General features: G+C 45.4%; 1 protein-coding gene across 1 annotated transcript in view; it reads right to left on the reverse strand.

The window, feature by feature from the left end:
* Window positions 1-27,086, reverse strand: part of LOC138452762 (uncharacterized) — a 330,413-nt gene extending 303,327 nt beyond the window's left edge. Inside the window, exons 1-2 of the mRNA XM_069605110.1 lie at window positions 26,252-27,086; window positions 25,820-25,917 (exon numbers count right to left, since the gene is read on the reverse strand). The gene's annotated coding sequence lies outside the window, so the exon portion shown is untranslated. The remainder of the gene's footprint in view (window positions 1-25,819; window positions 25,918-26,251) is intronic.
* Window positions 27,087-27,487: the final 401 nt, after the last annotated feature.

Below are 27,487 nucleotides of genomic sequence, written 5' to 3' on the forward strand. Positions count from 1 at the left end.
GAGAGATGGACCTGCCGCAGCATGGAGTAAAGTCTCAGATACTGCTAGGAAGTTGAGATCTTGCTGCCCAGGAGCTGGAGCTACTTCCTATCCTGGAGCTGCAGGAGCAGCGTCCCGGCTCCCAACGTCGAGCATCAGCCGCCGCTGCAAATGGGGCACCAGATGGCATATTCAGCTGCGGCCTCATGACGAACATCGACCCTGCAGGTTCATATTTCTAAATTGCTATCCTTATATGGGTACACCCTGCTTACCCTTTCTGGAGCAATATAGTTTTAGCCACTGTTGAAGGCTTTCTGTGGCTTTTCGCTTACACACCACGAGACTATCATTTTAAAGATGGCCGCTTCATTATAGTCAGGCCAACCGACTACGCAAGTTTCTACAGATCTGTGATTGGCCAGCCCTCGGCCTCATAGCCAATCACGCGCCACCGACAGGCGGCCATCGACAAAGGCTGCAAATAAGACTGACTGAGCTGACCGAGTGTGGTGAGCGCGATACAAACGGCCCCACCTAACAGTTTTCTGCATGAAATGTCTGACTTATTTCTCTAACTCCTCTTCTTATCTGACTCCCAAGAAAGTCAATTGTATCCATATCGAGCACGTGCTTCTTCGCCCGTCATACAAACAAACTTAAGGTGAGATTTCCACAATACTTTTTATCCATTGAGCATATAAGTCTGCAACACTAAGTGGTGCATGATTGTCCAAACCTTTTTCCTATCCGTGACACTTGAAAAGTTATCACTCGTATTTCCAACGTGCATGTGAGATTCTGAAGCAGTCTACTCAATTCTCTAACACGTTGGTGAGTCCCCGACCGCGTCTATTTGTTATCGTAATACGTTGGCAAGATATTAACAGACCACCTGTAATGTTGTGTGCATGCTACGACATACTAGTTGTACACATTTATCTGAGACTTACCTACCTACCATATTGTGAATGATTGCTAGCCATGTCTAGACCCTTATTAGTACATTCAAATACCGTGACTAGTCATGATTCCCTTAAATGTATATTGTACCCTACACACTGCATACTGACATTCGTAACAGCCCATCAATAATCCATCAGTAATTCCAATGTGCAGGTGAGATTGTGAAATTGCCTTCTTAAATCATCAATAGGTAGGCGAGCCCCCGACCAGCGCCCATCTCTAACTAGCACATACATGAAAGATTTTGTAATAACCTACCTGCTATTGTAATGTGCCGACCTACCAGCTGACCATCGCTATTTGTTAAAACTAGCATTCCTATAGCGCTAACAATAAGTGCCAGACTAGCCTATCTTAACATTAGAAGTTTAGTACTGCAAATGATTAGTATGCCCATCTGCTGTGACTAGTCCCGCTAACAAATGCATCTGAGCGTGTCTACTTTACTTACTATGGTCACCATGTGTATTATACTTTAGCGAGATGTTTACATGGGTCTTTACCTAATATGCTGACCACTCGCACCATACTTGCTTAGACAATTGTTCCTATGCTTAACCTTTACTGCCGCTGACCTAAAATCAGATTCATGTTACGCCAAACTTGCTTCCACCTGGGGCTACCCTTTGGTAACTAATAATCTGCATTCAAGTAAAGTAGCGAGGAACTCCATTATGATTCTACTCAAGTTAATCATTGATGTAATACTGTGTTTCCCCACTCTGGGACAACACTTACCCATAATGTTGCCCACCCCTCTACTCACTAAAAACATGAACTATTACAAGGCCAAAACGGCACCTTTCCTCCCTCCCCTACAAGTATCCTTGTTATCGGACTCCATTAAACCTACCCCATTCCTACCTCAATTAACCCTAACCGGGGAAAACAGCCAAACTAAACTAAATAGCCTAAACAGCTGCTCCACACTCACACCATTGCAATGGATCGAAAGGTTCACGACCAAGCCGACTCCAAATTAACCTTGTGGTATCCACAGAAATGAAAGACTAGCTGCTAGGTTCACCATTGCACACCAATAGTCAACATTTACCAGGAGAAGCCCCTTGACACTACTCTCAGCTCCACACAGAGATTATTATGCCAAAATATCAGTGCCCTATTTAAAAAATGAAACCTAAGCGAGACAAACAACCAACCTTATTATCCCAACCTAAATCACCTCAGACTCTTACTCAGACAAATCCTACGCTCATCAAAGGAGCACTAATTAACGCAAGATCTGTAGTTGCACATGCAACTGATATAGCTGGCTACTTGCACCAATTTCCCCCATGCAGACATTTCATATATGAGGGGTTGTTCAAGCCCTGCCTGTCAACCTTTCTTTCAATCTCTCTTGGCTCTTGGCAATGCTTGTTCCTGTTTTTCCCCAACTGACATCTCATGTCAGGAGAACTGCACGACATTTGTTTCCTTATCTTTCTCACAATGTATTTTGGCTTATGACAAAGCTGGTTCCAGGTTTCCCCCAACTCACATCTCATGTCTATAAAATTGTACAATGTTTGGCTCTTTTTAATTAGCTTCGGTCGATATTCAAATATATCCCCCAAATATTCTTTTATGTTTTCGCACGTACCGGGCCCATCTCACTCTCAGGCTAACTCACCGGCATATTGTGCTGTCGCTGCGTCTTCTATTTCTGAACAGTGGTTTGTTTGGTTCCAGTGTCAGCGTTTGCTTCCTTCTCCGCCAGAACCTGGGTGGCTCTACAGGGCCTCGTCTCCCCCGACCGCTCTGCGCTTCATCCACCTGTCTACTGGAGTCTCTTTTCTCCGGTTTAGAATGCTGCCAACCTGCCGCAGGCAAACGTACACTGCTCTTCTTGCAGCTCTTCTTCTTTGGGCTACCTCTTGTGAGAAACTCGAAGCTATCTCACCCGCTAGTCTTTGGGGGTCACTCTCTCAGGTGGCCAGGGCGCATCCATCTCTTTTGGATCCAGACGCTGGGGGCATACTAGTTTGGGAGGATCAACTGGATGGGGGGGTCTTGTGGGAGTGGGACACCTGATGGCAAGACACGGTATCCCCCTCCCTATAACACCTTTACCCCATCCTACCCGGTATGATATTTGGGGACTTTACCCCACCCCTCTCCCTTCACAAACACTTTCACAGAGATAGCCCGCCTTTGGGAGAAAACAGACTCACACCCGAGCTTTGTACCTGACATTTCCCACTACTATGGTCAGGCAATTACTGGCTTCCATTAAGCTTCCCGACATGGTTAAAAGGCGGGGCACGAGAGCACACTCTGAGCGAAGAAAAGCACACAAAGGAACAGCATTTTCCAGACAGCAGAGAGGTAGATAACCTTAGCTTCACGCAGAGAAACCATTACTTTCCAGAATCCTTCAGATTAAAAAGTGTAAGGCCAGCAAACCAGACTGAAGAATACTGAATTGTGCATCGGAGATACCCGGGGCACTCCTGCATGGCTGACCGAGTCGGGGAGGAGCAGCAGCCGCTGTGGTACCATCCTTGGCTCCAGGATCAAAGCAGAGCCAGAGAGATCAAGACAGCCGGTGAGTTGGAGAGACCGATGCAAGACCGGTCTCTGTTGAAGTCAAGGTTGCAAGCAGCAAAGATTGGTAACGCGTGCGATGAAAGATGTGAGGAAAGCTTAATTGGGGATGGATGTTTGAACTTTAACAGAGAAAGATAAAATACCAGTGACTGAGTGGACTGGCACTGTGAGTGTTCTCAATCAAAGGTCTCTGTGAGGTATCCCCCTGGCACGTCCCCCTTTCCCTCTTCCCCGCACTTGCATGATCTGAATGACACAAGGCATAGCAAGATCGTTATTTTGTCCTCCCTTTGTTTCCCCCTCCTTGTCTTGTCGCGCCTAGAAACACCTGTGTGCAGGCGTGTTTTCAATACCATATCATATCCAGCCAAGATGTGGCAGAAGTGAAAGTAAAAGATGAGAAGGAGAAATTAAGTGAATCGTAGTGGTCCTGCAACAGTTTATTTTTTGCATTTAATTACACGGCCAAACCCTTAGGTATCACGGCGTACAAACATCTTATGCATACATTTAGGGTTGCTTAGTCATGCGATATTTGGTTACATATAAGCATGGTCATCTTACATCTTATTCATAAATCTTGAACTTAAGTTACAGGCTGAGTGATTATGTTACATAGTACAATCGAATGGTTGGCATTGGCTTGGGTGACTAGTATTTTATGATTAGCCAGGTTTTTAGTTGTTTCTTAAACTTCTGGAAGGAGCTTTTGTTGGTGAGGTGGTTGGGGAGTGAGTTCCAGATGCGTGGCGCTGCTATAGGGAAGCTGGTATTGCCTGCTCTCGAGGTGGTGATGTGTGGTATGTGGAGGTGTCTTTTGTCGCTGGATCTGAGGATTCTAGTTGTATTTTTGCGGGAAATGCTGTGATTGAGGTAGATTGGGGCTGTGTTGGAGATGCATTTGTGGGCGATAGTGAGTGTTTTGTGGATGATTCTCGCTTGTACTGGTAGCCAATGGGCATCTCTTCTATGTTGGGAGATGTGTTCTCTTCTGTTAATACCTAATGCTGCTCTAAGCGCTTTATTTTGCAGGAGTTGTAGTTTGGTTAGGTTTTTTTTTCAAGTACCTAGCAGTAGAATATTGCAATAGTCTAGTTTAAGCAAAAGCCATCACACAATCGAAAAGTCTTAGATTTTTGATACAGAGAGGAAAGCTTAGAAAGTGAGATCACATGGTCCGAGCCTGAATGAGGGAGGCCAATTGTGAACATTGTGTTAAAAGGAGCGCGAGTGGGGATTGGCCAGTTGTGGAAGAATGGCTGTTTCATCTCGCTGGTAGACTTGGAGGGAGCACTTGGAATAGGGAAACTCTCAGTGCTCTCATACCTTCATCTGAAGTGGGTGATCACGGCAGAGCCCTGGAAGGATCTGACACAGAGGGAGCTCACCCCCCTGGAGAAGGTCCTGGACTCGAAAAGGGAAATGAGAGGCTTAATCTCGTCCTTATATCTGGCTCTACTGAAAGTGAGCAGGGGAAGCATGGAGAAGCTTTGTAGGAAACGGCAAGGAGATTTGACAGTGGAATTAGATGACCACTTGTGGGGCCAGATGTGTCGAAGAGTGTACATGGGTTCGATTGCATGTCAATATAAACTTCACATGATCAAACTACTCCATACATGGCAATATGACCCAGTGCGGCTCTCGAAGATAATCCTGGAGGCAAGTCCTCTATGTTGGCATGAATGTGGGGAACTTGACAACTACTGGCACATGTAGTGGGGCTGTGAGAGGGTTCAAATATACTGGGATGAGGTGCTGGGATGGATTAAGGAATTGGAGGGAGTCCCCCGAAGGAAGACACCACTATTGGTATTATTTAGGCTTGAAGACGGCGAAGGGGAATACAGCAGCCTCCCACGGTTACCCACTTTCTATTATTAGCGGGCAGGGCGTGTTTAGCAAGGTACTGGAAGAGGTTACTGCTACCAGAGAAGAAGGAATGCGTAAATGTCGTGAAAATTATATACGTGATGGAGAGAATTACGACAGCTATACATGGCAGGGGTGTAGGGGCCAAAATGGAATGGGGGAATTCAGGAACAGATATATGCCAACCGAAAACCTGAGCTGGAGGTGAAAGGGCTGGTGAGGGGGATGGTAGGAGGGGCGGAGGCGGTGCGAGGTTGTACCTTTATAAATGTGCAGGAGTTGGGATGGTTGAAAGACACGAGACAATAATGAAATGTTGGACTGGAAGGGGGAACGATTCGGGTGGACCGTACTCGGGGGACACTTACTGGAGTTAGGTGGTTGTGACAGCAAGAGTTGGGGGGAGGGGGTTTATTCATTGGGGGGAAATATGTTGGGTGCCATTGTTATGTGGACCACTTTGGCTTCATACTGATACTTGGCAGTAATGTGCATTTTGTTTTGTGGAAAATTACCATAAAGCCGAAGGAGGGAGACCCATGGTGAACAGTGGACACGAAAACGTGTGAAAATTCTGATGAGAAAGGAACTGTGGTGCTGGTTTGTTATGTCAGGCCCTCTGCAATAAGAGACTTTTATTGGGAAAGAGACTTTGGCACAGAAGGTCCTGATACCTATGCTTTGAACTCTATCCTTGTGGCAGAGAAGACAGAGTGTGTGCGAAGCTCTAGTGTTCTGCCTTGTCCCATGCTGAAAATGTGGGGAAGGAAGCCAACTGCTCAACTATCCTGACATATCATTCCTTGAACACTTTTCTTTTTGTATACATTGTTGTCGCACACAATTTGTATTTAGAAGTAAAGATTGGTAATAGGTTTATTAGTATAGGCCCTTTTATTTTGACAAAGACACCACGAGGACTGTGTTATTATTTGATGGTTCCACGAGGTGGCGACAGATATCGAATTCTACGAAAATTGGAACAAAAATTGATCTACTCCCTTGATTCAGTTAAACATGGGCTGAACATATGTATAGAGTGGAATTTCTTCATCCACCGGTAATGAACCCCAAAACCTGTGCAGGACATTCTGCATTAAGAGGTATCGATATTTTTGCATAACAAAAACACTATATTATACCTGTGTATTTAGAGATATAAAGGTCAATACTGATTCCACAGGCTGGAATAAAATTACGGCTTCATTAACACACTATGATAATATTTAATCAATGTGCCGTTCTATTTTGTTATTGCACACATAAGATATATATGTGCCTTGCCTGGGGTTAGAAAAACAAGCATGTATTTGAAAACCAAATATGATCCTAATAGGCACAATGTAATCAATAGAGAATCTAAGTAAAAGCAGCAGTTTCACCACTCTCAAAATGGCAGACACCTTTGCTGAAGGCTCAACATACACAAGAGCGGGCTAGACGCCCGTTTGCCGACCATGTGATTGTGTCACAAGAATAATACACAGCAGTGATCTGCACCTGCTGGTACACGCTCAAACAAGTGAGACTCCCGTACACCACGAGATTACGTCCTTTGGATAAATCATGCTAGAAGGCAGCATTTATTTGCATTGTACTCATAACCGTAGGCCGCGCACTCAGCAGAAAGGGCCACGACACCATGGGCTGAGACGTAAAACAGACGGAAGCGTTACATGAAGAGCGATTGAAGAAAATAAACCCTTTCCGCCGACCTGACTTTTACTGCATTGTACTGATCAAAATCACTATAAAGGTACAATAATAACAATCTTATTCCCGTCTAATAACGCTAGGGATTTTGACAATAATATAAACGGGTGGAAAGTATGTTTGCTATTCTGAATTGGATAGCTAACCCTGAACATAATTTGAATTACCAAGATATAATGTTTCAAGGGGTTTACACCTTACATTTTCAGAGTGAACAGCAACATCTGGGTAACCCGGGATAGAAGATTGAAAAAAGAAGCATCCGAGGAAACTTTAGAGAAAAAAGAAAGTACACCACTTGAATAAAAACGCACTAATTTAAAGAAAGAAAAAAGAGGTACATTATTTGACTAATATTCAATAAACAACAAACAAGATCTATAATACAATAATAAGAACACGTGATCGGTGCACTAATATTCAGTAAATAGAACGATATACGCCTCATGAAAAAAATATGTGCTCATATTTTGTCATTCTAGTGGAAAAGGTCCAAAATACATCCAAAAAGGATTGCGATCAATCATTCACCTGTGGTTCCCCCCTATACCCCCCCCCGGTAACGCCCCTGCCATTCAACAAATCTGCATATACAGGTACAAATGACAGACTCTGATCATAAAGAAATGCTGCCTGATTAAGATGTGGTATCAAAAAGATGGTATAAGACAGAATAAGTGTAGACAGCAGTTAATGACAGGTCACAACATCTACGAGCTAATCAGGTAGCTGGGAAAATAAATTACTATTCCAAATCCTGAGAAGGTGAATTGATCATCTTGTAGGTAAATCAAGTGTCACTTTAGTTAGGACAACTTAAGGCGCTTTGCATAGCGAAAAGAAAGTTTGGGTTATTCAGAAAAAAAGAGCCACGGGTAACAATTCTAAGGCTAAATGGGTCGGATCAAAATATAAATCACCAATTTGACGTTTGGCATCTTGCAAAAACAATCAATAAAAAATTGTCGGCTGCAGGTAAAAAAAAAGATATGCAAGGTATTTCACAGTGGTCCAAGTCAATCAGCAACCATCTTTGGTGGAGCTCAAAAACATGTGGAGGGTCGTTGGAAATTCTACTGGAAAAATGGCGGTCAGTAATGCTACACTGTACAAACGTGCACAGCTGGAACACGAACCAACATTTCCACAATTGTGAACATGGCCATTTGTCCACAGAGGAGGCACGGAAGAAGAAGTGGTTGATTCCTTCATCACCCACTCACAAAGCCATTGAAAAGATTGTATTTGATAAAACTATAACAAAAGCTTTGAGGGGACTCACGGAATTCTGCCACACAGGAGATTTGGAGGTGTTCCACAATATGTGCCTAAAGTACAGGCCAAAACGATTGCATTTTGGCATGGAGGGCATGATAAATCGGACTCTTTTAGCGGTCTTGGCACATAACCATAATGTCGGCCGTCAACAAAGTAGGACGACCGGAACTTTAGGGACGCTTCGCTACAATAAGGCCTTCACTAAAAGAAGTAAACAATGGGTGATCAAACCAGTGTTTGAGGATATGCAATATGAGTTTATTGAGAGACTTATTGTTGACGTCCTAGATAGGCACATAAATGGAGTTGTGAACGAACCTGTGCAGGTGACAACTGCATTGCCACCCAACATTGCCTCTGTTCCATGTCCACCTAAAGAAGAGCTCATTGAGAAATACACATCACGGTTTAAATGATTGTAATTTGATTGTCTGTTCTCTCGAGTCTCCTCATGTCGCAGGCCCATTGAATATGTTTATCTATCCAACCTTGTTCATTTGCGCATTAAATTAAACCAAACAGTAATATAAATGATTTTTCAAAAAATATAGAATGTCTCCGTATTTATGGTTCTGTGGAGCTGCAAAGCACGCAGACAAAATGCAAAGATGGAGTGTAAATTTCAAGTCCTGTAAGACGGCCTTACACTGAATGTAGCTAACTAGGAATGTGTGTTCGTTCAAAGTGAAGGTCAGCTGCTTTGATTTTTTTCTCGGGTGCCAGAATGGCCCACGACTCAGTATAAGGTTCTATTGTTATTTGACCTTGACAGGCCGGGACCACGTAAGAAACGATAATGAATATAATTTCAGAAACGAAAGCCATTTCATGTTCGTTCATTAGAAGAAATAAAACGTCGGCATAGAAGGAGTGGTATTTCGGGGCTGCCCTACGCACAGACACAATGGAAAATGCAAATATAATGTAAGTAACTCTTTAGATGAGTTTATACCGCAATTTAATTACTATACAGTAGCTTTAAAGACGGGTTAAGTTGTACTTGTTCATTCTATGTGGCATATTGTTTTGTACCGCGCACTATCGTGGGGAGAACCGTCTCCTCTCCCCTGCTACAACTGGTCCACTGTCTGCGACCTCGGTCCTGGGCCCTTCCACTCTCCACCTGCACTCCCTGTCAACCCCTGCACTGGGGGACTGTCTCAGTATCCTACAGCCCCCCCTTGACGTATAAAACCCAGTTGCACTGTCCTAGCTATGAAATAATTTCCAGACCTAATATATAAAATGAATAATTTTAATAAAGATCTGATGGTGAGACTAATTTCCTTTTTTTATGTTTTTCAAATAGATACATCGTCCATTATTGTCTGTGTCACGAGTACCAGACACCGGCGGATGGCTTCTATAATCGCCAATTGCTTCTCCGCGTGAACAACGTTAGCACCCTGACCATTTTGTGGGACGATTGCCAAGTACAAGTATGCCCTTAAGCGGTACTAACGGCTAGATGCAACATACAGACCGTTGTGGTGCCCTAGTGCCTCGTTGTTGGAACAGCCATGCGATTATCAGTGCGACCGAAGAGCTTATTTTATCGTAAACCAACACCCTGTCTACTGTACACGAACATCGCTTGCCTCAAGACGAAATATTTTGGATCGAGAGCAAATAAAAATTCATTGATCTAAGACCCTGTGTACAGCAAAGGAACATCGTGTGCCTCGAAACGAACTTTTCGGAACGTGAGCAAATAAAAATGCAAATCGCTGAATATTCTCAAAACATTTGATGTCAAATAAATGTACTTTGCCAAATGTACAATCTTGCCGTTTGCTTTTAAACCACAGTTTCATATTCCGAATTGTGGCGCTGTATTGTGAGATGATCTAAGACCCTGTGTACAGCAAAGGAACATCGTGTGCCTCGAAACGAACTTTTCGGAACGTGAGCAAATAAAAATGCAAATCGCTGAATATTCTCAAAACATTTGATGTCAAATAAATGTACTTTACCAAATTTACAATCTTGCGGTTTAATTTAAAAGTACAGTTTCATATTCCCAATTGTGGCGCGCTGTGTTGTGTGAGCTCATCTGTGTTGATTTCCTGGTTCTGTGTGGAGTCGCGTAGAAGACGCCTGGGCGCGTTTGCCTACGCAGCTCAGTCACGTCACGGATAGAGGCGGGGAATATGAATGTTTTGATCAAGTCTGTTTCAGGGGCGGGGGATTTGATTTAGTGGCGCAAAAGCAGGTGAGCCAGGGCGATGGGAGGAAATGATAGGATTATCATAAAATGGCGGATGTTTTCGAGTGCGTTAATGGACGAAAAGTCGGGTAAGGTCCATAGGAAAGTTTTCTACGATCTACCGATTTATGCTTAAAAACACATGGCCGAACCATAGGAACAATAAAAAAAAAGTCCCGGAACTATCCTTTAACTGTTTGTTTTTAGATTCTGCTACATACATGATCACGTGGACATGAAAAGACGAGTCATATACGTACAACAAAAGCATTCTAAGTGTCCCGAAGACGACCTCGAACAAGCATTTTAAAATAGATTAGGTCAAAGTAATGGTTGACACGAAAGTGTGAGGGCAAAGGGCCCTTTAAAGCTATCACAGAGGATTTGGCACTCACTAAGGTTACTAACCACATCTGGAACTGTTGTGATCGTTGATATCCAATAGATGTTTATGCAAATATAACACGGATTGCCAATATGCTTCAATTGGACAAAAACGCTGATATGTATGTTTTATTTATCCTTTTATGTATTTCATGTTTTGACCAACGTTTTTTATGATGTGGAAATTGTGTGTCTATCTAGGTTTTGGAGCAGACAGTTGTGATAAAGGGTAGCCAGATCATGGGTAGTAGTTGGGATCTGGTGTATTGGAGTCGAGTGCTGTGAGGAGGGTTGGTTTAAGCTCTTCATGAGTCAGCTTCAATGTGTTGCAGACCAAAATGGGGTTATGAGGCTCAGGCAGGGTTTTGTATAGCTTGGCGAGGGAGATGGTGAATTGCAAGAGTAAGTGATCAGACCAGGGAACCGAGTCAATGGCCAATATATTCAAATGGACATTGGCCATGAGAATCCAGTCGATGATTTGACCTTTGTCATGAGTGGGTGTGGAAATAGCTGGGTAAAGCACGTTGCTAAGGGCAACTGATAGTGCTGTAGCTTTGCTATCAGTGGCATTGTTAAAGCCAAAGTTGATGTCCCCACATAAAAAATACATTTGGTTGCGGGTTTCAGAAGGGGAGTGATCAGGTGAGGGATATCCAGGTCAAGGGCGCTGAGTCAATTAGGTTGTCGATAAAAATTGTAGGTTGTTTGTTGATCCGAAGTCAGTTTCAAAAGTAGCATTTCATAGCCTGTTGTGGGGGCAGGTTCTGAATTGAAGAGAGGTTTTAACTATGAGGGCCACCCCACCTGCTTGCACATCAGTTCATTCTGCTCGATGTAATCCGGCGGTTTGGCCATGGACAGGAGTGGTCCAGATGCCTCATGGAGCCAGGACTCTGTGATTGCTAGGAAGTCTAGCTGCAAATCCAGGATGAGGTCATGGATTTCCACAGTGTGTGCCCCTAGGGATCTAGCATTGATGAGGGTGCAGTGGAGGCAATCTGAAGATAGTGTCATCTCGGGGCTCCTGTGAGCGTGGGGTGTCATCAACTGTGACTTAGGGGTGAGTACAATCTCGGAAGAGGAGATCTTAGGAGCTCTTAGTGGCGATGGAGGCAAAGTTGGATTATGGGGATAGGTTCTGGACCGAAGTTGATGGTGGCGATGGATGCCTAAGCATGGGGCAGCATGGCCCGAGACAAGGATCCTAGCAGAGGGTGGCTGGCGTTGGGAGGCCTATACGCTTGGCGGGGTGTTTGCATGGTCCTGGGTGCGGGAAGGACTATGTGGTGGATTTTGAAGACTTATAGGGGACTGGGGGCGGGAGGTACCCAGGCTGGACATGGTATAGGCAGGTGGGGGACCCCTAGGCAGTTCAAGAGGGGATTTATGGTGGGGTGCGTTACCAATTCATTTAAGTATGGGCAAAGGTGTGAAGGGAAGTGGGAGGGGGCTACGGGTACTGAGGGAGTTAGGAAACTTAGGGTGTTCCTTATTATGATTACAAAGTGCAGAAGGTGTTGGTGGATTTTGGGAGGCAGTGAGCAGGAAGGTGGTGGAGACCCTGTCATATCGTGCTGCTTATCATACATGCATATAGTTAGGGAGAGCAGGTGCAGGAGTTTGGGCTGTGATAGGTCGTGGAATAGTTGAGAAGTCGCTATTCCAACTTGATGTATGTGCACACAATTTGGCGAAGAAGAGGCTGCTGTGGGAAGTTGGGGTTCAATAAACACTAAGGCAGGTGAGACATCATTGTGGCGGTGTGCCGCTTGATATATAGGGAATATATAGAATAGGCAGAGGAGCAGATGAAGTGTTGTGATAAAACTGTGGCGCTAGTGTAAGGAAGGCATGGTATCAACAGTAAGACAGACCCAAGTGACCACAGTTCATGGGTGTTTATTGAACTTCCACAAGGGTGTGATAAACGCCTATATAAACCTACATCTACAGATGGGAGCAAGCTACGACCATCAAATAATAATAATGAAGTCCTAGTGGAGTCTTGTCAATATAAAAGGGCCTGTACTAAAAAAAACACCATTGCCAATCCTTACCGCTAATTTACAAACAGTGTGGGGTAATGTTCATGAAAAACAAAGAAGTGTTCACAAAATGATATGTCAGGATATTTGGGCCATTGGCCTCACCTTCCCCATGTTTTCAGCATGGGGTAAGGCTGTTCACCCGAGCAAAGCAGACACTCTGGCTTCTTCAACACGAGGATACAGTTCTATTTCCAGAAACAGGGCCTTCTGTGCCCAAGTCTCTTTTCTCATCAAAATCTCTTGATTCAGAGGGCCTGATGTATAAAAAATAAGATTCACAGTTCTTTTCTTCTCACAAGTATTGAACCTGGGTGCTTCACACTGGATCCACCTGAGCTGGGCTCAGAACCCTGTTATTTCACGATTTTTACTGTGGATCCCCCTCTTCCGGGCTCAGATCCCTGTTATTAAAAAGTACAGAGAACATTTGTTTTCTCCAGTGACTCATGGTTCACCCCGGATGCCCCGCAGCCAGGCTTAGATCCTTCCCCTTTTCAATTAGTCTCCCTCAGCCGGGCTCGGACCAATTTGTATTTCACCTTGGTTTATCCAAGGCTTTCGAATGTGCATGGAATTTGGCTTGACCCGTTGCAGGACCCCTTCGATACAAACTTCCATTTCACAGCACGGTTGCCATTCAGTTGGATACCTAACAAGAGACCTTCGAATGAGCACCCACGTGGTGCCGGACCACTCTGTATACAGTATCTCACTTGGCCTCCCAGAGTTCATTTACTCCTTTGATTTCCAATTATATACACGTTGCTCATCACTTGCTTTTCACAGACTGGACTCTTTGAATTTCTTCATACAATGTTCCCACTTGCAACCTTGGTTCAAACACAAGCGGTCTTTACTGGCGCTGATTTTTTGTAGAAGCCAAGGACAGTACCTCCTTCGATGCACAGTGTGGGTTTGTACAGCTTTAGTTCAAGGTCTTAGGCTTCTTACTTTCCAAGGGTCGCAAAAGTAACAGTCTTTAAAGGTCAAGGGCACTTCCTTCCTTGCAACCCGCTCTGGTCTCGCCGTCTTTCTCCTTGTATTAAACTGCCATCTTGGAACTGCTGTTTCCTTGTGTGCTTTTCCTCGCCCGGAGTGTACTTTCGTGCTCTGCCTTTTATCCGTGTGGGGAAGTATCGGGACATGTCAGATATATGGCTCTGGTGTTAGTCCGTTGTCGCTCACGGTGAACTGTCCGTGAGAAAGTGTTTGTGTCGGGAAAGGAGTGCGGGGTTGGGTTCCTAGGTATCCTATCTGGTAGGATGGGGAAAAGGTGTAACAGGGAAGGGGATACCACGTCTCACCATACCGGTGCCCCACTTTCACTCCCAGAAGACCCCTCATTCGGGTGATCCTCCCGCACTGGTCCACCCTCAGGAACTGTATCCAAAAGCGATGACCATGTCCTGGCCACCTGGATGACAGATCCACAGGAACTAGCGGGTGAGACACCTTTGGGTTTCTCACACAAGATACATAGGCATGCAGTTGGTCAAGTCAGAAGTTGCTGTGGACCATTGTGATACAGTGGGCAACAAAGCAGATTCAGAATCATAATTAGAACGTGCCACTTGACATATGGGTGGTTTGGTAATGCAGTAACTGATGCAGGTAGGTGGGGAGCAATAGACATCACAGAGGGATACTGTCGTACATTAGTGAGTGTGGTTCGTTTGGAGGGCGGGTGCGATTGTCGGAGATGGGCAAAGTCCTGGTTGTTGCATGATGCGAAAAGCAACTTCAGACGAGGGAGCCGAAGTTAGTGATAGTCTTTGTAGATGATTTGTGTGGGTCACTTGGCTCGATGTGGAGGCCCAGGGCATCACTTCAGTGGATGTGTGGGACAGACCATGTGTTGGTGGCTGCAATAGGGGTTGTGCGTCGGATGAGGGAGGGTATAGGTTGGATGTGTGACATGGGGTGCCTTTTTGGGTGGAAATCCAGTGCAGTGCTGGAAGAAATCCTGAGGGGGACACGAGGGGGGGGGGCATCTAATGCAGATGACCATGTGGAGTGGTCTCAGCGTGCGCCACTTATGCTAGTGAGTCCATTAGGTCGGGAGTAGGCAAGAGAGGGGTTGTGAACTTAAGGAGTAACGTGGAGGTAGGCAGAACTGGAATCAAGAGGTGTGCACAGGCGGGGACACAGCACCTCCTACCTGCTTGTAATGTGCCCATGCCTGGGTGGTTCTTACATGGCGGAATCGGGTGGCAGTAGCTCCGTAGCGTTACAACCAAGGCATTTTCTGTGTGAGGGCTGGCAAGTCTGGAAAGACCGGAAAAGACAGGTTTGAGGGGCCTTATAGCGGGGCCTTCCTGTGTAGCACCCTGCAGCCAATCGGGATGCAGGTTGGTCGCAGTCCCTCCTGGGCACTGAGGGTGCATCAGCTAAGCGTTGCCCTCCACGGCAGTCATCTTATCTGGTCTTCTGGAGTTTGAGGACTCTACTGGGAATGAGGTACTTGCTGGGATATGGATGGTATCAGTGCTTATATTGTAGCACCTAGCACACCCTAGAGAAAGTAAGCTTTTACTAACTTAATAATGATGGCTCAAGAAACTCCCGTTCCCTGCACACTGTCTTGGGCTAATCGCCAAAAGGTTTTGAATGCGTCAATGTAACTGTTGATTCAAAGACTTTAGATATATTAAAGCTACACTATTTGGGAATAATGTTCAATCATCAAAAGTAAAGACATATTCCTTTCTCCATATCCATTTGTACCAAGTATTTTATTCATAATTCTTTTTATAACAAAATATAAAAGAGAAGTTTCCCTTCATGGATGGTATCTGACCCAGCAGTGCTAGTTGAAAAACCTGGGGGTTTCTGCTTTGAACCCATTGGTTGTGCTTTATCTCTGCGCAGCTTTTGCAGTTTCTTCGTGTCGAGGTCAGAGTCTCTTCCACTGCCCCTCCTACACTCCTGGGCTGTCTCACAAGCCCAGGGGAACGAGCATCCTCTCAAGAACTTTTCATCAGGGATCAGCACACCACGCAATTCCTTTCGGTACACCCTTCTGGCTCCCTCGCCATACTTTCTCTAGGTCTTCTGACCCACGGGCCCTTAGCGTCTCAGCGCTCTGTTCCCCAGTAGATGGTCTCGGGTTGAACTGGCATCTGTTCTCTCCTCAGCTCGCCTTCCTGCTTGCTTTCCGACTCGATCTCACTCTCGTTCCCCTTGCTGTGTTTGGTTACTCCTTTTATACACCTGTGGAGCATTAACAGGCTGCAGGTGGTTTCAGTTAGGTCCCAGTGCCTGAGTTTGCCTGGTCTTGTTAACGGGATATTTTCTATGAGCATAATGGCGTGCCTCTGCATGTATCTTCTTCTTCCCATTGGTTATGTCAAAGCAATGGGGAAAGTGAGTGTCAGGTGTGTTGGAATAGGCTATCAAGACAGATGGGGTGTCGGGTAGGGGGGCCGTTGGTAAAGGGGGATACCATGTCTCACCTTAGGGTATTCCCTCCCCAATACCAGAGGACCCTCCACCCAGGTGATCCTCCCTCGCTAGTCCGCCCCAAGGGTCGGGATCCAAGCGCGATGCCCCTTCCCTGGTCACCTGAATAGAGGATCCCCGGGGAGTTGTGAGGGAAAACCCCCTGGGTTTTTCACACCACTGCCCACCAGAGAAGGGTCTGGGATCCCAATGAGAGAGAAATAAGCACAGGAGGAAGTTGTCCTCACTCCAGTGATGGTAATAAGACCACTGATCACCAGAGAAGGTTCGGGGGCCGCAATGAAAGAGAAATAAGCGCACAAGGAAGTTGTCCTCACTCCAGTGGCGGCAATAAGACCACTGATCACCAGAGAAGGCTCGGGGGCCGCAATTAAAGAGAAATAAGCACACAAGGAAGCTGTCCTCACTCCAGTGGCGGCAATAGGACCACTGACCACTAGAGGCCTGGGACTCCAACAAAAGAGAAATAAGTACACAAGAAAGTTTTCCTCACATCAGTGACAAAAATAGACCCATTGATCAGCAGAGAAGGGTCTGGGACTTTATGAATAACTGGAGGAATAGAACAGGTGATATACCAAACTTTTGTGAAAGTCTGTTTATAATCTTCATACCAGAAGCCAGGGGAAGGGAGTCATTCCCCCTGGTACCACTTTGAAGAACGTTAGGAACCACCCATGAATATCATTCTCCTGGTAAGAAAACAAAAACTTTTAAAGTTAACTCTTGAGATGCCAGGGGAAAGGAGTCATTCCCCCCTGGTCTTGTGGAGAACTGTACTGAAGAACAAACCAGGAGATGGGAGTCATTTTCCTGGCAGGAAAAGATACAGGATTCAAGACTGTTGTAGGACACACGCCTGGGGAACGCAGTCATTCCCCCTGGCTATTTTTGACTAAAGACCTTTTTGGAACTGAATACAAACACCAGGGCAAGGGAACCATTCTCCTGGTGGAAGAACTGCACGTTATAGTTAGTACTCTTTAGTTCCTGTGGTTGGAATAGAATTAGGTTTTGATAGAGGATGGTGTAAGTTGATTCTGACGGACATTCTGGCTGTTCCTTTAGTTTTAGTTTGAGGCAGGGAAACCCCTCATAGAAGTAGGTATAAACAGGTTAATATTAAAGAAAATAAAATTATCTGATAACAAACATGACATGTCTTGGTCAGTCTCCTTCTTCTACACCTTTACAATTGCATGCCGTCTACCATTGATGTCATTGCATTTTGGGACCAATAAGAGAAGGAAGTGGGCTGGTTAGTGCGGTAGCAGGAGAACTAAGTTGCTGTCGCTAAACTAGTGTTGTGAGGCAAACTGTGCTATACCGAAAATAAGCGTCTACATATTCAGAAATATGTTGTAATGTTTATGTTGCAGGATGAGTGCCAACATTGGCTAAGGTGCTTCATACTGGATGGCATTCTGTAGCAACAACCTGTGATGCAGCAGCATAATTGTAGGGAGTGTGATGTCTCCTGCGGAATCATCACTGATCTCCAACCTAAAGTCTCCTCCCATGTGACCAGGGCAAGGCAGCCGCTACTTGATCCTAACCCTGGGGGTGGAAATATGAGCGAAGATCACACGGGAGGAGACAGCTGTCAAGAGGAAGTGGTGACTTTGCTAGGTGAGATGCAGTATTCATCTTCTTTTGGGGATGAAATTCCCCTAATACTCAAATACCTAATGCCATGCTGTCAATTTACCAACCCTTCTCCTGGAATTAACCAAAGCAAAGAATATGCAAAATCTACTAAACAACACAGATGGTATATTGGGGGTCTGGAAAGTGAATGTCACTGTCATGGAACACCCACTAAATCAAATGCCAACAGAACATGCAACTAGACCAAAAAAGGATACAAGTTGTTTTCAACCATAAAAGGATACAGGTAGTCTGTAGTTTGGAACTTGCAGAGGTATTCCTTCACCATATACACAGGGTTAAGTAACGTGGTAGAAACCTTTCTATTGATACCCTCTGCCTGATAGATAACCACAGTCAGAGCGAGGAATCAATTGAAAGGACATGAAATGAAAACACTCTCCAAGCTGTTGTGAGAGAAACAACAATATCAGTATATGTATGCTAATGGTTCTTGAATATACCTTTCACTATCTCTCCACTAACCTTATTGGGAGGCTTGAGAGGCTTGAACATAGAAGAGGTCCAGTGTAGAATATCCACAAATGGAAACAAGGGAGAGGAATGTTAGTAGGAAACTAATCCCGCACGGAACGAGGGTCGAACTAGAGCCGGGTTGGTGCACCCAGGAAAGCGTCCACAAGTTCAGTGCACAAAACCAAAAGAAATAGAATCCAAATTGAATCTCCTCTTGAATTATTCCAAAAAACCAGTTGGAAATTAACAGTTCACACTGTAGACCAAAAGTAAATCCTCCCTTGAAAATAGTACAAAAATGCCCTTGGATAGTCTTAACAACAATTAAGGAAGTGTGTATTACTGGCTGGAGTTAGATACCTGTGAATGTCCGGAATTGAGCAACTCCCTTCTACCAGTGCATGGAGAGTAGCAGCGGCTGCTCCGTGTCATTTGTTTTCCATGGAACGCTGGGGAGACCCGAAGCTCACGTTCCGTTTCACTTGTGTCCAATGGAACGCTGAGGAGACCTGAAGCTCGCATTCCTCGGATGGGCGTGACACAGTAAGTAGTAGGAGACAGCCGGACGACGAATCGGCTGAATTCCGACTCGCGAGCTGAGTCGGAAAAGTACACGAAAGTTATAATGATAACCCTCGGTCTCGAGACGTGACAAGAAACAGCAACCACTAAGGAGATGAGGAAATGGTTGCTAGACAAGAAATGCCGTTAACGTGGAAAGAACAGATCGCACAATCACTGCAGCTTCAGGAACATGATAAATACATCAATCAGAAGCAGCGATCTGTTAGACGAATGCACCTAAATACTGCAATGTAGTCACGTAACTCAACGTCACCACGTAACATTTAGTAATGTTTATGCAAGTAACGCTGCCTTCCCGAGAGAGCATCAAAAAGTCTCCACCTTGTGTAGAACGGTTTTACGGCTGTTCTAAAAGCATTTTGATTCCATTGTAAAGTCACACCATGGGAGGATGTACTGAAAGGTGAGTATGCCCTGCTAGGCAGAGGTATGACAGTCACAACCTCTAATTGTTATGATTCCACCTTATGTTAAGGGTCCAAACGCAAGGACAAATCACAAATTCCTTTTACAACCTCCCATAGAAGTGACAACTCTCAGTTCACAAATCAGTTAGAGTTAACTAAGGATAAAAAGACCAAAAACATTATGGACTACAGAACCCATAATGCGTGTGGTACTGGGACGAGGAAGAGGGGCTCAGAAATGATGAAGATTAAAAGTGTCATGAAACATAATGAACAGTCTAATAGTTTTAACAAGAAGCACCTGAGCGGGCCATTTAAATTTAGGTCTGAGTTTCAGGTGAACGGAGGAGACGCCGATGAAGTGGTAGAAGCGGCAGTAGAAGTAGATGCCGGAAAAGCAGAAGCAGCAACAGCTGAGGCCAACGCAAGAGAAGCAGCGTGGCCGTGCAGAAGAGGCGCAGCTGGAAGCGACGCTGGGGAAAGCAGTGCTGTGTGTGAGAAAAGCTCTCAACGTGCCGTGAACAGCTTCAGGAAAGAAGCAGGACCAGAGTTCGCGAAAGAGCTGTCAAAGCTTCTTTGTAGTACTGCTCTTGCTGCGGCAGCCATACCGGAACTGGCAGGAGTACAGGCAGACCCGAGGCAAACCTCTGTAGTAACCAAGAGTGAACCAGAGATGGAAAAGAATACCAGTGAGTTGTGCTGAACCACCAGGCCACTCGGGGGCTCTACAAGTCAGACCTTTAAATTGGACTAATGCTTTTGAATAGAGAACAATTGAAACAATACGAAGGAAGCCTGGGCACAATACTCCTGTTAAGGGATACTAATTGGGGGATATTTGTAACCCACATTGCCAAAAGGCAACAGAATAGTAAACGCAGCCAGGGGCCAATACTCCTTATAAGGGATGCCAATTGAGGGATATTTGAAACCCATATTGCCAAAAGGCAACAGAATAGTAAAGGCAGCCAGGGGCCAATACTCCTTATAAGGGATGACAATTGGAGGATATTTGTAACCGACTTTGCCAGCAGCCGAGAGGCTGCATAAGAGTAATACAAAGGCCACAGGAACACAACTCTCCTTATATGAAATCTCTATGGGGAGGAACCTATAAACTGCATTGCCAACAGCCAAAAGACTATAGAAGAATAATACAAAGACCACAAGGGCGCAACTTCTCTCTTATGGAAAACCAACTTGAGGTGATCTGTAACCTACCTTGTCAAGAGACTATAAAGAGAAGCAGATATTGCTCAAGCCTCCTCACATACGATACTGAACAAGCATTACCACTGAACACAATTGTAGTAGTAGTTTTTATCCTGGCAGGCGAGTATACCAGGAAAGGGACCAATAGTAGTTAGTCCTGGCAGGTGAGTGTACCAGGAAAGAAGAAGATGGTTTAAAGCACTGTGGTTGTGGTAACAAGACTTGTTTGAAAGAACCTGTTGATTTCAATTCCTTTGGTGAACTGTTGAAATACTAAAAGTAATTGCTGTGCTATCCTGACAACAGTGTTTGCTTTGAAGAAGAAGTATGATGTGGTAATGATTACTTGGCCTTTTGAAAAGAAGTGTTTTGATTTATGAACTTGTGTTTGAGGAATCAAGGTTTACTTTATGAAGCTGAAGGCTGTAGAAAATAACATATGTTTTGTGGCAGGATGCAGTGAATGGAAAATACTTGTTGTGCTTTGTTGGACAGAACTTTGTTATTGCACAGAAATGTGTTGAATCCAAACTTTACTCCAGATATTCCTGAATTGATCCAGGGGAAAGGAGGCCAACCCTTGTCACAAGGAGTGCTTTTTGAAATCTTTGAGTTTGAATTGTTATCTTAGTTTGTGGAACTAAACATTGCCAAATATTCCATGTATAATTTTATTGTGTGTATTAGTGTAAGGGTCTGATACCGTTTGGACACTAGGTCATTTTTCTTTTCTTTTGTTTGTTTGTTTGTTTGTTTGTTTTATTATTTATAATGCGCATCATACCCGGGGGTAACAGAGCGCAGCAGTTACAAGAATATGCAAAGCTTCGGTACAGAGAAAAGGAATATAATCTACATACAGGTCAATTAATTACAAATATACAGATGATATCTATTTACAAGATGCAAGTGATACAGACATTTTTAAAAAGGCAATATTTATGTACAAAAAGACAGGCATCTTAAGGACGTAGTATATATCAGGTTTGAAATATTAGTAGCTATAGCCGGGTGGGCTAAGATACGTACAAATATGCTGGCAGTGAAGGCAGTAGTACTTATCAAGGGAAGCAAGTCAGTCGTGTGGTACTGTGTAGGTGAATGAGTGGCTACTTACTGAGCATGAGTTATCATTGCTGGTCATTCGATTTCAGCCACGTAATGATGTTAGATCTTGAGTTTTGGTAGGTTTGGTCTATTCTCAGAGTGGGAGGCAAGGAGTTCCACAGTTTGGCTGCTTACACAGGGAAGCTGGGTACAGGGAGGCGATCTCTGTTAGCTTATCTAGGTGGTCTCAGAGAGGTTTGTTCATGGAATCCCTCAGCCAGATAGATAGGGGCAGCATTGTTAAGGGATTTGTGGGTGAGCGACAATGCCAGTGCAGGAACACACCCTAAATGCCATCTGGGAGAGGCTCACACAGATCGAGCAGCGCAAGGGGGCAATGCAGCAGATAGCCCAGGAGCAACTGGACACTCCCAGGCAACGCGTGATGCGGTGCTGGCTGCATCCAAGCGGGTGGCCACTTCTCCGGACTGTCTGTCAGCGTGCAGTGGAATCCACTGCCAGTAACACTCTAATGAGTCCAAGGGTCGAGGAGTTACCACATGGCCCCCAGCATGCAGAGATCATGACCACACAAGATGCAAAAGATGACCTTGCATATGGGTTTATCAGTGAAATTGTCAATGATGTCACTGAGATCATGAATTCTGTCATTTGTGATGTTGTCACAGTTGGCATGATGACAACTGCAGGCGTGGTTTCTGGAGTCAAGGTTAATATCACAGGCTTGGCCTCGCCTCCCCAATTCTGTCGTTCACCCGGTAAGGGCCACTGGCACCTTTGAAACACAATGGGATTTGGCCTTCACCACGTATCTCTTGCAATACTTTGGAGGCAAAGACCTCCTGTTGGGAACTCCTGAATTTCTCTACTCTTAACTCTTGTCCCTCTGTCCGTCTCTCTGCTCCAGTAGGTTTCACTTCGCGCTGGAGGTTCTGCTGCTTCTCGTTTTCCACCTTGCTCAGAGTGTGTCTCTATGTTCCGCCTTTAATCCATGTGGGAGAACTAATGGGCATCAGATGTATGTGATTAAAGTCAAGTGCCTGACTTTGTCTGACTTTGTCTGGCCCGATTAGCGGGACATCTCCAATGAAATATGTAAGGGTTAGCCTTGTTACTCTCAAGTGCCCTCTTCCTCGACCCAGTGTTTGTGTAAAAAAGGGGGTGGCGGGATATTGGCGAATCCTACGAAATAGGAGGGGTCACGGGTATTGTAACGCTCACCTGGTATCCACGGGGACATCACTCAGCCTGTTCTGACCTCTTACGACCTCGAACCCTTCCCTGGAAGCTATTCGACTGGAAACTGGGCCTGAAACACAGGATTGGTAGAGCTTAACTCCCTATTGTCTCTGTGTGCTTGAACCCCTTCTTCCCCGGGGTCCAACCCTTCCCTTTGATCCACAGCTCATCTTGTTTTCTTGGATAGTGTGCGCCTGCCTTCAGCACAGGGGCACGTTGATTGATGCGGGCTTGTTGCTGCCTAGTTACTTCACTGGCAAGAGTCCAATAGGTAAATATAATGAGTCTTTTGCACAGTTCTCTAACTTCTTTCCTTTCCTTCCTTAGATAATGGCCGGCCTCCTGGGATGGCGGCGTGCTGCTGAGATGAATAGCGCTGAAGGTGAGTGAGAGCGCGATGCGCGATGCACCCCTTTCGTATTTGCATTGAACTGAGTTATTATTCGGTGTCTTTTAGGTGCCGCGACGTTTTCAGCGTGGATGCCGGTTATGAAGAACAAATGCGGTGGGTAAGCGCCGTATGCAGCGCCTCTAGATGTTTCCACGCTAACCTGGAGTGTCTTTTCCCTCTTGCAGATGGATGAGAAGTTCCAGAGACAGATTTCCCAGAGTGGCTGGGATTCAAGTAAGTGTTTGAAGCTCGTACAGTATTTAAAAATAAGCGAAGATTTGCAGAATGCTTACTAATGCCTTTTTTCTGTTCTTTTCCCTTTTCCTTAGGAAGCGGCGTGCCGGGATGGGAATGACACCACCGAAGATGCCCGCAGAACAGAACGAGCGATGACTGATGGGCAGAAGCGCTGCAAGGTAAGGCTGTTCCTAACGGTGTTCTTGTTCTTGCAGGAGCTGAGCGCAGAAGAAAGATGCAGTCTGGGAACCGAAATATGTGGGGGCATCCATCTTGTCCCCATCAATGCACTATAAGTCCAATCCCCAATGTTATCCTATGGGCGTGAGTGAGTCTGGTGCCACAAGTGCCAAGTCTGACTCCAAGTGGGTCTTTGGAGGGATGGTGAGGCCCTTGAGGGCCATGTAGGTGATTGTGGCCTGGCTCCAGCCTGACATCTTGGAGGGCTGGGGACATGAGGGGCAGAAATCATGACAGGTATGGGAAAGGGGGAATACTGCATCTCACCATCGGCAGACTCACCCCCACGCCCCGAAGACTCCTCACCCAGGTGATCATCCCTGAAACACTTGTGTATAGGCGCGTTATGAATGCCATATCATATCATATCATATATTCCGCACTGGTCCACCCCCAGGGTCTCGATCCAACGCCGATGACTGTGCCCTGGCCACCTTAGAGAGAGATCCCCGGAGACTAGTAGGTGAGACACCCTTTGGTTTCTCACATTAGCTAGCAATACACCATAATTCACCTCCTGTGCTCACAACATGCACCGCTCATGACCTTGCATATGATGCCAAGAGGACTTCACGAGTGACTTCAGTGACATTGCAGACGATCTAACTGATAACATTATAAATGACATTACTGACAGAAAGTTATTGCACCCTATGTAGATGATGGATTCTTTGTAGATTACATTCTAAGATTGTGTATCTGTAATGTTAAATGGATTCTTTGTACATTACATTCTCACCTTGTATATCTGCAATGTTAAAATAAATTCACATCACATTGCCTTTGCTGAAATTTCCTATCACTAATAATCTGTGATCATTGATTTTACATGCAGTGCCAAATGTGATCTAAACTATGAGCCTCATCATGAGTTGGGCGCTATTACCACCAGCGCTATTAGCCAAACCTCCGTAGACACCTGGGGAATAATCATAATGAAAACTGCAGGCGAATCAAATACTTAAAATCATTTTGTTAGCTGAAAGGGCTTGGACATTGGTTGAGCAATCAGGACAGAGTAATTCTGCGAAAATAGCATATTTTATTGTTATATAAACATAATTTAATAATACATATAATACCTATATAGTACATACAAAATTGAAAGATACTGGTGACTGGAAAAGCTTTTTTTCATACTTATTCGGCATATAGCGAAAGGGCATGTATTGCACTATAAAGTGCAATTCAATTAAATAATAGAGTAGATATCCATTGTAATGCACAGATCCCTATCTAAACACATCCCATTTTAGCAAATGCCGAAAAGCGTTTGGAAATTCATACAATGCTTAACCATAGCAATACTTAACAAATCGTCATTTAGTCTCCAATCATTTGTCAAAGAGTTCATACAATAGAGTCTTTTGTCGACTAAAGGTAGTTCACAGATACATTTATCTTCCCTAGTTTTTACAAAGAACTTCCCTTATCTTAGTTTCGACCAGGCAGCATCTGGGGGCTGCATCTAGGGCTGTGATAGCACTGATGCCAGTCTTCCTCAGGACTGGACTGTCATTGACCAAAAAAGGATTAAAATCTTCAAAGACCACACAATCTAAAAAAATACATAAAATCAATTAAAAAAATGAGCAAAACCCAACTGTCCATAAATTATAAGCTTCTGTCAATAGCTCATGTATAAAAAGATGTATACAACAAACACCATACCATTAGATCATCTGTTGGAAGCCCAATCAGGGTCAACCTCCACCCTTATTTTGGGTCAGTGCAGCTCATCAATTCTGCAAACAAAACCAAATAATACTGAGAAGGTAAACCAATGTATACCTCCTTAAAAATTGGCAAATGTGGTGTCATATAGTAGTGTCAAATATCAGCAAGACAAAGAGCATACCTCTCAAATCTTATCAGTGGGCAACTTCAAATATGTCCCTGCATGTCTCCAAATACCAGTGTCTTCACAGGTGTGTGGGGTGATTCAAAAGCCTTCATCTACAATAGAGAAAATAGGCAAAGGTTCTGAGTTTAGATATCCTGGAGGGTACAACACAAACTAAAATTTCCCTAACTACTCTGCCCTGCAAACTCTAGTCTTGGACCCTATATGGTGGGTTGCATCGAGTGGATAACTCTGTTTCCGGAAGCCAGACGTCATATGCATGTCTCGTAGCCGTAACAGGCCTAGGCATAGCGTAAATAATAACTTATTTTTTTTCTAAGGCAGGCTAGGCATAATCTTGGTGTTTCAAAGTCAAAATATCCCGTTATTTATCCATCATTCGTAAAAAACGAATCTTAGTGAACATGGTAGCGCAGGTTTCCTTACCTGTATGGAGCATATTCACGGCGCATCCGTGCACCGCGCTCGTTGATTTTAAAAGCGGAGCCTTGTCGGAAGTCCTATCTCTTCTTCTTCTTCTTAATTAACGAACGCGTGGGCGGACCCACGCAGGCGCTTCCCCATCCTAAAGGATGATGTGCACCACCTACACCAATCAACACACAGGCCACACTTCCACACAAACCACCCGCAACCCCACCGCAAACAACCACACCCCACCAATCCAACACCAGCCACCCGCAATCCCACCGCAAACAACCACACCCCACCAATCCACACCAACAGACACTAAACCCCAAACTCACACCACCCAGGGAGCCCGGAGACCGGCGCGCAGACCCGCGAGACCCCAGCCCGTACGCCTACACATGCGCTTCAGGCGAGGCACCGCGCGCTGCCGCCAACCCACCGTGACTAACCTAAGCGACACCAACACACGAACCTCCAGCCACAAACAACTACTACCCCAAAACAACACCTGCCACCTGCAACCCTACCGCAAACTACCACACCCCACCAATCCAACACCAGCCACCCGCAATCCCACTGCAAACAACCACACCCCACCAATCCACACCAACAGACACTACACCCCAAACTCACACCACCCAGGGAGCCCGGAGACCGGCGCGCAGACCCGCGAGACCCCAGCCCGTACGCCTACACATGCGCTTCAGGCGAGGCACCGCGCGCTGCCGCCAACCCACCGCGACTAACCCAAGCGACACCCACACACGAACCTCCAGCCACAAACAACTACTACCCCAAAACAACACCTGCCACCTGCAACCCCACCGCAAACTACCACACCCCACCAATCCAACACCAGCCACCCGCAATCCCACCGCAAACAACCACACCCCACCAATCCACACCAACAGACACTACACCCCAAACTCACACCACCCAGGGAGCCCGGAGACCGGCGCGCAGACCCGCGAGACCCCAGCCCGTACGCCTACACATGCGCTTCAGGCGAGGCACCGCGCGCTGCCGCCAACCCACCGCGACTAACCCAAGCGACACCCACACACGAACCTCCAGCCACAAACAACTACTACCTCAAAACAACACCTGCCACCTGCAACCCTACCGCAAACTACCACACCCCACCAATCCAACACCAGCCACCCGCAATCCCACCGCAAACAACCACACCCCACCAATCCACACCAACAGACACTACACCCCAAACTCACACCACCCAGGGAGCCCGGAGAC

Source organism: Ambystoma mexicanum, chromosome 4p (assembly GCF_040938575.1).
Source record: "Ambystoma mexicanum isolate Mex_15411 chromosome 4p, UKY_AmexF1_1, whole genome shotgun sequence".
Classification (NCBI taxonomy): Eukaryota; Metazoa; Chordata; class Amphibia; order Caudata; family Ambystomatidae; genus Ambystoma; species Ambystoma mexicanum.